This window comes from Otolemur garnettii, unplaced genomic scaffold (genome assembly GCF_000181295.1).
Source record: "Otolemur garnettii isolate 467f Iridium unplaced genomic scaffold, OtoGar3 scaffold00001, whole genome shotgun sequence".
In the NCBI taxonomy this organism is placed as follows: domain Eukaryota; kingdom Metazoa; phylum Chordata; class Mammalia; order Primates; family Galagidae; genus Otolemur; species Otolemur garnettii.
In genome coordinates, this window is record NW_003852396.1 from 52,262,793 (window position 1) to 52,273,282 (window position 10,490).

Genomic DNA, 10,490 nt, shown 5'->3' on the forward strand with positions numbered 1-10,490 from the left:
CCTACACGTATTTGTTAATTCTTCACATCTTTTAACCAAGAAACAAGAGTAAATTATATTTCAAAATGTAGCAAGAAGGAAAAGTCCCAGAAGGATGTAAATCACCTATGAGGAATCATCTTTAGAAAAGGAAATTCAGGTTTATTGCTTGCTTTCCGAAGCTCAGTCCGGGATGATACTATTTGGCTTCAGTTTTACACTGGATATCATATAAATTTTAATAGTCATTTTTCCTTCTGCAAAATTGTATATTTGGCATCCATACAGAATTTAATGTCAGATAAATACCATCTCCCTCCAGAAACTGGCATGTTTCCTCCTTCTAATAATGAGAACTCTGTCATAGATCACGTTTGCTTTTTTTATTTATTTTACACAGGTGGTTGGAAAACCCATTCAGATTTAAAGCTGAATTCCACTGGTAATGCTAATTTTTCTGAATAAAACTTTTTATTATCAATGTTTCCCTGGACTTTTCATCTCTCTAGCTTCTTTTATATTTTTAAACTATGAAATATTTAAGTGATAGTAAAAGCTCAGAAAAAAAAATAACAAACCAAAAGTAAATACATATTAAAAATTTCCCTCCTATACTTACCCGGCAGGGGAGATACCTTGATCATGAAGGTGGTTTTCCCAGGGTGAGGCTTATCCCTCGCACTCCAGATGTGTTGACCACCGTGATTTCCCCAACTGTGGGAAAGTCGACTGCATAATTTGTGGGAGTGGGGGACTGCCTTCGTGCTTCCCCTGAATAATAATAAAAAAAAATTCCCTCCTTAATTTTCTCATTTCCCAAGAAAGAAAATATTTATATTTTGTACTGTAGCCCCTATCTACTCTCACATTCTCCCCAGAGGGAATAGGTATTTGCAAGGGGGTGCATTGTTTAACTCTACAAAATACTACGTACTACATAACCCTAATAAAGAAACATTCACTGTAGTTGAGAGTTGAACTCATTGCAAATGGGAAAATATTATCATGATGAGGATATTTGTAGGTATTTTGGATCAATTTATAAATGGTTTAAAGTTTGTCTTTCAAGGTGTGACAATTATTGCAGTTGTAATAAGTTTGCAGTATAAGAACTCATAGAGGAACACAGCACATTGAGTGTCTTCAAATGGGTCTGGACAAGTAACCTGTTGGATAAGTGTGTTGTTTGCCCCAATGAGCAGACTTCTACCTCTGATAAATCAATCTATAGGAATTTCCTGAAGCAAAAAAAAAAAAAAAAATGCAGTTATTTATGGGTTAGTCTTAATTTTCCTCAACCAATGTTTCCTGGAACAAATAGCTAAGTCATTATGACACAGAAGGGACTTCAAAAAGTTTGTGGGGTTAAAATATAAAAATAAAAATTGTATTTCTCAATGTAAATTCTTTTAAGTTCAAGATATTTGAGAGCAATGAAATTAGCCATTTGAAGTCCACCCCCAAAGAATGAGGGTCCTGGAAATTTATAAAGTCAATGCAGTCTTTTATTTATATATATATTATTAATTGAAGAAATAGGGGTGTACTTCAAAGAATTTTCTTTTTTTAAAATTAGGAAGTAAAAAGAAGTCAGAAAGAGCCAGAGTAGGACTGTAAAAGAAAGTGAATGCCTAATAATTTACTATGAAAACTCTCCCCAAATGTCCCTTGGTAAGAGGAATAAGCAGGATCATGGCTTTGGTGAACAGAACTCTCTGGTGAAGCTTCCCTTGGCATTGTTTTTTCTTAAGCTTTGACTAATTCTCACAAAATAATGTCATAGTAAGCAGATGTTATTGTTCTATGACCCTCTATAAAGTAAACAAGCAAAATTCTTTTACCATACTGAAAAATTGTTTCTTTGGCTTTTGCTCTTGACCCTAACACTTTTGCTTTGACTTGGTCACTTCCACCTCTTGGTAGTCACTGCTTTAATTGTGCTTTGTCTTCAGGATCGTGCTCATAAATCCATGTTTCATTTCTTGTTACATTTCTTCAAATCAATGCTTCAACATTGTCATCTCACTTGTTTAAAATTTCCTTGGAAAGCTCTGCTCTTGAGTGCAGCTGACTTGAGTGCAATAGTTTTGACACCCAATGAGTGGAGATGTTGCTGAACTTTAATTTTTAAGTTAGAATTGTTTTAGTTCAACCAGAAGGGTTGTTATGGTGTTGGTTATTTTTTCTGATGTGTAACATGTAAGATTATTATTACTTTGCAATTGATGTGATTGTTTGGTACTGCTGGCTTCATCTTCAGTATGTTCTCCACTCTTCTTAAAACAAGGTATCCGTGTATAAACTGTAGATATCTTGATGGATTTGTTCCCCAAAACTTTTTTTAAACCATCAATGATTCAGCATTCTTCTACCTAAGCTTCACTGCTTCAGTTTTAGCAGACTACATGATGCTCTGACCTGGGCTCTTTTCAACTGATGTTTTATCTTTCTTATTGCCTCAAACTAGATCCTGTTCAAACATGTTATTACGAGTTAATACAGCTTTTTTTGAGACAGAGCCTCAAGCTGTCTGCCTGGGTAGAGTGCCATGGCATCACAGCTCACAGCAACCTCCAACTCCTGGGCTCAAGGAGTCTCCTGCCTCCACCTCCCAAGTAGCTAGGACCACAGGCGCCCGCCACAACACCTGGCTAATTTTTTTGTTGTTGTTGTTGTTGTTGTTGCAGCCATCATTGTTGTTTGGCAGGCCTGGGCTGGATTTGAACCTGCCACCTTAGGTGTATGTGGCTGGCGCCTTAGCCACTTGAGCCACAGGTGCCGAGCCTACAACTTTTTTTTTTTTTTTTTTTGTGACAGAGCCTCAAGCTGTCTGCCTGGGTAGAGTGCCATGGCATCACAGCTCACAGAACCTCCAACTCCTGGGCTCAAGCGAGTCTCCTGCCTTCACCTTCCAAGTAGCTGGGACCACAGGCAACTGCCACAATGCTTGGCTATTTTTTGGTTGCAGCCGTAATTGTTTGGCAGGCCCGGGCTGGATTTGAACCCTCCACCTTAGGTGTATATGGCTGGTGCCTTAGCCACTTGAGCCACAGGCACTGAGACTACAACTTTATTTTGATGTAAAAAAATTTTGAATCCATGCATAAGTTTTTCATAATACTCATTTCCCATGAACTTTTTGAAGATGCCTCGTAGACCTCCTACAACAGAGGTTAATGAACATAGCCTTAGTTTTTAGTATAATGTGGTGTGTGTGCCTGTGTGTTTTGCATATGCACTTTGTACTGTGCAATTGACGCTTGAATAATGAAAAGGTTGGGAATCTGAGCCCCTACAGCTATAAACTCACACAAAACTCTTGACTCCCTCTAAACTTAACTTCTAATACCCCATTGTTGATCAGAGGTCCTACTAAATTACATAAACACCCAATGGACGTATACTTTGTACATGTTTGCTTTGTATATCACATGATATATTTCAGTATAAAATAAGCAATAGAAAATAAAATTTTATTTAAAAAGTTATATGGGAGAGAAAATATTTATACTATTCATTATGTGGAAGTGGATGATTATATAAAGTTCTCCATCCTTCTTGTCTTCACACTGATTAGGCTAAGGAGAAAGAGGAAGAGGAGAAGTTGGGCTTCCTGTCTCAGGAATGGCAGAAGGGAAGCAATCTGAATATATATATATCCACATAGTTCAAAGCCATGTTGTTCAAGAGTCAGCTGTATATATTTCCATAAATTATCTATATTTCAGCTAATCTAAGGTATCATAAATTGTAAGTCATGACATTATTTTGGGTATCAATGAGGTAGTAACTCCATGCTAAATTAAATCAACATTATCTTAACTATAAGATTCATTCTGATTTTAGAGACATTCATACAATGCGTACACCTTAGTATTCTTGAAATATAGAATATAATTTTGTGTTATTCCAAAAGTTTTGTGAATGATATCATGATATCCCACTTTTTCTCAATTACATGTTTTATTTTTTCCTTTTGAGATATAGCCATATTTATGCTGTGTATATAATTTCGCATTTTCATTCATATAAATAATTACATAAAGAAGTCAGTCTATTGATTCATTCTTCTATTTAGGGGAGATAATTAGAAGGTTATTAGTTTCACTGTTCCTAGTAAAGATATCTCAATGTCTCCTTTCACACATTTGGAAGAGCTGCCGTTATCAATAGTATAGATTTAAGTTATATTTTCTAATTGTTGATTCAGAGAACAGTGACAGAGAAAGGACAACTTGGCCCTCCTTGGTATTATACAATTATTTGAAAAAACTGGTTACACTAATTTAGTTTTTCACTAGATATATCTAAGATTTCCATTTATATGACACTTGTAGTAATACTTAGTGTAATCGTTCTTATTGATATTTATCAGTCTGTTTTGTGTAAAATCATACCTACATCTGACTACAATTTGCATTTCTACTGTTAAAATAGGTCAGCTTGAGAATTCTCGTATGAGCTTATTGACCAAGTGAGTTTCTTTGTATCCTTGCCCTTTTCCCTTCCTCTATTACATACTCAGCTATATACTTATAAAGAGCATCTTTTATAAGTTATCCAGCCTTTCTAGAAGTTTGCACGAGATGGATTTAGCTAGTCCCATCTTCTATATATCTAGAATCGAACCACTTTTCTCCTTTCTTACTTTTTTCCTATAGATACAGTTAGACATCCCAATTATGAAAGATGGAAAAAATGATATCCTAGGATGTGTAAAACTGTATCAGCAACACATAGGAATTATGTAATATTGTTTGAACAGGTATTCTTTCCGCTAAGTGTAAATTTTAAATCACAGAGAGGAGAAAACATTGTTTTATAGATCACTCATTACCAACAGTAACTTTACAATGAGTAAGATTTTCCGTAATTCTTAGAATGAGTAAGGATATCCACTATACAGTGCCATTATGATTACTCATTTTGATTCTAGATAATCACGTTTGAACACAAAGTATAATGTGGAAACAGGATTCAAAATTGAAAAAAAATAGCTCATCTAGGTCTGATTTCAGAATGTAGCATCAATGTCTTATATATTGGTCCACTGCAATTGATCAGAAAGAAATTCTTCAACTTTCATATTATGATATATGTAAAGAGAAAGCTGGAAACTCAGAATACAGAGACACGTAAAATTTCATTATATGTTTTTATGAAGTACAAATGATGTTGGTCTGACACTTAAGTTTGCAAATTCATCCTAGAAAAAAATGCTACATACTTCATTGCTGAATGTCACTGTAGTCAAAAACCTCCCCTTGGGAATCTATACACCATCAAAGCAGTTTTGGAATTCTTTTTGTGAAACAGCCAGCAAAGCTGTCATTGTATTACCCTTGACCTGAATGTCAACAAAATGCCTTCCTTTCCATATTTTCTTTATCTTTAGACAAAGAATTATGTCATGGGGACCAGATATCTACATAGTGAGGGTGTTCCAATACTGTTATTTGCTTACTGACTAAATTCCCTCACAGACAAGGCCGTGTGAGCTGCTGTATTGTAGTAATGCAGGAGCCATGAGTTGATGGCCAAGAATTTCAGTCAAATGTTCTCAACTTTTCTCTATCAATTTTTACTTGGGCTGCTATGCGTCTCACAGTCAGCTGACGATTTTGATGCTCAACAAATTTTTTCAATATTTTCCTCAATTCTGCTTATTCCTAGACACCCTGACCTCTCATTATCAGTGATTCTTTGCCTTCCCTTGGGAATATGTTTAATCCATTTGTACACTGCCGTTTTCTTCACGCCATTAACCTCATAAACTTGGACAACATGTCCCTGATTTCATTTCCTCTCTTCACCAAGTTTAACAAGAAATTTATAGATGTTTGTTCATTGCTCTAATTGAAGCTCTGACATTCTTGCAATGACACAAAATGCACAACAACAGAACTGAATGCTGTGTAGCAGGACAGCAGGACACTGCCACACACCAACACAAACACATCTGTGAGACACTGATACGTCAAGGTTATGAACCCTTCCTGAGGAGCTGCCAACCTAAGCACATGGGGCAAGTTCGTGTACTTAATTGTTAGACTATATATATAATGGTCATAATATACATATATATATAATGAAATGATTAATCCAAGTGAATTAGCATATCCATCTCATCAAATAGTCATATTTTCATCATAAGAACATTTGCAATTTACTTTCCTGGGAATTTCAATATATACACTATATTACTATTAACTATAATATTTTCAATTCAGAGACATAAATATTAAAATGGTAATTTGAGTGAAAGTTTCCTTTTTAATAAATGAATACTTGCTAATACCAGAAAGACTATTTTTTAAAAATCCACACACATTGGTTCAATAGGCTATGTATGTAAACAATTTTGCAAAATAAATTATTTCGTATTTATCTTTGTCATAGGGAGTAGGAGAGCTTTTTAATATCAACTGTAAAAATAGCTATAATGAAGAAACAAAATCAATTTGTGTTCATTAATTGACCTTCTTTATTCAATTTGTATCAGTAAATTTTTTTTTTTGTTTTTACTAAAAAAAGCAATATTGAAATAACCATTCATCAGCCTATATGTCCTAAGGGTTGGAAAAAACCTAAAAAAAAAAAAAATAATTTTCATTATTATAAGTGGAGAGTTTTATAAACTGAATATTTTTTAAACAGAATCAATATTACTATATGTTTTATATAGTGTCTTAAAGTTAATATTTTTAAAGAATAAATGCAAATATTTCCCACTGGTTCTAGTTACAGCAGCCAGATGAATCCTTAGTTCCAAGTATCCTACCAATGTTCACCCCAGGAATTTTCAATTGCCATTTGGAAAGGGTACTGTGTTCTGTCAAGACAACCAAATAACCAGAGTTTAATACTTAGAACATAGAGGTTTCAGCAACTGCTTATTGACAGGTAATGTATTTTCAATTACTACTATTACAAAATTAAATAGCTCAATGAGAAAGCATAGAATCAGTTGCTTATCTTCCTCCCTAGAAGATGAAAAACATCCTCACTTACTATTAAAAATACCTAAGTTCTATTGTGTACAAATTCATAATTTTCCCTTTCTTATAACCCTCTGGCAACTGCCTAGAATGACCAACTTTGCAGAAACGAACAGTCACATAAAATATTTTATAGTGTTGCTAAATATATGTCAGACAAAGACTTGGTCATGTAAGCATTTCCTAAAAATGAAAGTTGTAGACTCTGTTTTCCACACTGCCTCCTTCTATTTATTGTCATAAAATTATATTTTCTTTAAGCATTAAAATGACAATTTAAAAATATATTGAAAATGACATTAATGTCAGTGTTAAAACTTAAACTTTACAGACACATGAAAAGTTGTTAAAATACTAGTTTGATTTCTCTGGACTCTTTGGAGGGAAGTCATTGAAAATTTACAGAAATATTTCTCGTTTTCTGACTCTGTTGCTCTATGATCACTTTTTGGCCAGGGCTGGGTTTGAAGCCACCTCCGGCATATGGGGCCAGTGCCCTACTCCTTTGAGCCACAGGCGCTGCCCCACACTTTTTTTTTTTTTTTTTTCCTGAGCAAAGTATCACAATAGATCAGATAAGCAGATAAAAATTACTTCTGGCTATGATCTTGATCTATCATACAATACAGAAGAGAGGGATGTCTGTGAGGCCTGGTGTGCACACATCCCTGTATCTCTGAAAGATCACACATCCTTTAATCACACAGTCCACAGATGCAGACCAATTAAGTGGACATTCAAAGCAACCCTACCTTTATTTCACAGTAGCAAGATCAAGACCTAAGGAAAATACAGCTGAGCAAAACCAGATACATTTGAAAGCTTTTACAAGTTAAAGTCAGTGCATCCATTGGTGCATTCAGAATTGGGAATTGTATACACAAGCAGCAATTCTGTACCAATGAGCATATGCTTTCAGATGAAAATGTACTGGGTAATGGAAAAAGAGATTGCAACCAAATGGCAACATCTGCCATTGAAGATTTAGCCTTAGAATTCATCGGAGTAAGCTTTTTAAAACTTTTTACTGCTACTTAAACATGTCTTCTATGACCTAAAAATGTCCCAGACATTAAAATCTAAGTAATAATAACCAGCCACATGTATTGTTCAGCACCTACCATACTCGCTCTTCAAGGATATGCCTGAGATACACATGTGCCACTTTCTCTAAAATTTTTGACATTATAAGAAAGAAAAAGCTAACTTTGTAACTTAAACAGTTAAATAAAAAATGTTCTGGAGTAAAAGCCTCTAGTAGAATAAAGACAAGAGTTAGAGGTTAAAGAACTTAGGTCTGGGAAAATAAGAAAATTCCCACCACAACTGCTTTTGGTGGTTCAGTAGAGGAGAGGCATTCTTTTTTGAAGAAAATGTTCCCTCCCCTTCATCTTAGGTACCTCTGAACACAGTATTAGCCAGCCCAGACTAGTCAAGATTTCAGACCCCTTTTGAATCTCAGCCCTCTGTCTTTATAAGGTTTGTAAAAATCATAGTCATCTGAGATCATTCTTACCTTTGCTTTAACCATACTATATGTAAACCTTTTCTTAAATTTTGTTTTTTATAAATACTTCGGGTAATCAACTAAGTTGTCTACTATATTTAACAATAGCAAAATGTTATCCTAGAGCAATTCTTGTTTCTTAAATTACCATTGTGCAATAATTTTTACCAATAATTATGTTAATCGTTCCATTCTATCCTCTATTCCATTTATCAAATGTCATTAATATTCAAATTGTTGGCCCTCAATTATGAACATAACTTTTGTTATCATTCTTTACTTTTATAGAAGATATCCATTTCTATTCAAGAAAACAACTAGGCCATTTAAAAATAGCTCATTAAGTAAACCATCATTGTTATTTAATAGTAGTTTGTTAGTTCAAAATATCCTGAGGTTTGTTATGTTTATTTCATCATCAATAAAACACAACTTTTTTTTTCTTATTCTTGGCAATGCAAGTATATTTCATTTCTTAGCCACCTTTATAGTGGGTATGGCTTAGTGATTGAATTCTAAGCAATGGCCTATGAAGAAATTGACTGACATACTTTCAGCCCCAACTGTACAAGTGATGATACTCTTTCCTGTTCCCTGACTTAAGATATACTAGCCCATCAAAAGGATAAAGTAGATAAAAACTTACAGTGAGAAAATAATCCCTATTCAACAAATGGTGCTGGAAAAATTGGATAGTCTCATGTAAAAGACCGAAGCAGGATCCTCACCACTCATAAAAATTAATTCCCCATGGATAAAAGACTTAAACTGGAGGCATGAAACTATAAGAATCTAGAAGAAAATGTTGGAAAAATTCTTACAGATATCTGCCTAGGGAAAGAATTTATGAAAAAGACCTCAATGTTAATCACAGCAACAAGAAATATAAATAAATGGGATCTGATCAAATTAAAAAGGTTCTACACAGCCAAGGACAAAATCCAGAGTAAGTTAACAGCCTTCAGAATGGGACAGTTATTTGCATTCTAGATTCTATTCATCCAATAAAAGACTAGTAACCATAATCTTCAAAGAACTCTAGCAAATCAGCAAGAAAAACTCAAACAATCTCTTCACATGTGTATACATATTCAATGTGATGTTCTGTATCATATAACTATATCTGATATATAGTATATGATGCACATATAGGTATCTATATATCATTTTCTGTTAGACACATATTTCCATACTTTGTGTGTGTGCGATTACACACACATAGATTAAAAAAATGTTTTGCAGGAAGATGAGTGAGTGTACATAGAGAAAAATACTCAAATGTCAAGAAAACATGGTTCTACTAGAAACTGGATAGAACTGAGGCAGTGAGGGGAATTAGCACTTTTTAAGTCAGTCATTACATTATATGTTGTTGTTTTAAACTATCATATTTGATTCTTCTGAGGTATTTTGTGGAGATACACATTTTGCAAAAAAGGAATGTTGTCCTTAGTATGTGTTCTCACATTTGTGACTGTATTTTATTGATTAAATTATTTTCAGGAATACCATGAATTCTGAAATTGGAGAGCTCTTTAATTCTCTAGGTAATTAAAACTTTACACTAAAAAGAGTTTAACTTTTTTTATGAAATTCCCAAAGACTAACTTTTCATAAAGAACTGGATTGACATTCAAAACAACCTTCTTTAGTCAGAAATGGATCTCTTGTTTCAAATTTATCTTTGCCATTTTAGAGGTTTTCAAATCAAAGTGCTGTGTGCCCTGGACTAATGAAATGAAAAGGAGCTGCAGGTTTAGGAGAGATGATGATACAATTTCCATGTTAGGAAGAAGGATTATGGCCTTAAAGCAGTTGGAAACAACATCTATGCTATGTGAGTATTTAGGAAACACTTTAAGCATAAAAGCACATTTATATCTATGTTAAGTAATTTGCCCAAAATTTCATAGCAATTAAACTGTTGGAGAAAGGACTCAAATCTAATCATCCTGGCTTTAAACTAGGCACTAGAGTGGTTCATGTATTAACTAAGTACAAGTAGT

General features: G+C 34.1%; 1 non-coding gene across 1 annotated transcript; it reads left to right on the forward strand.

Annotated features, from left to right (window-relative positions):
• Positions 1-590: 590 nt before the first annotated feature.
• Positions 591-753, forward strand: LOC111724581. Its single transcript, XR_002772855.1, has one exon. It is a non-coding gene; the product is annotated as a U1 spliceosomal RNA (small nuclear RNA).
• The last annotated feature ends 9,737 nt before the right edge of the window (positions 754-10,490 follow it).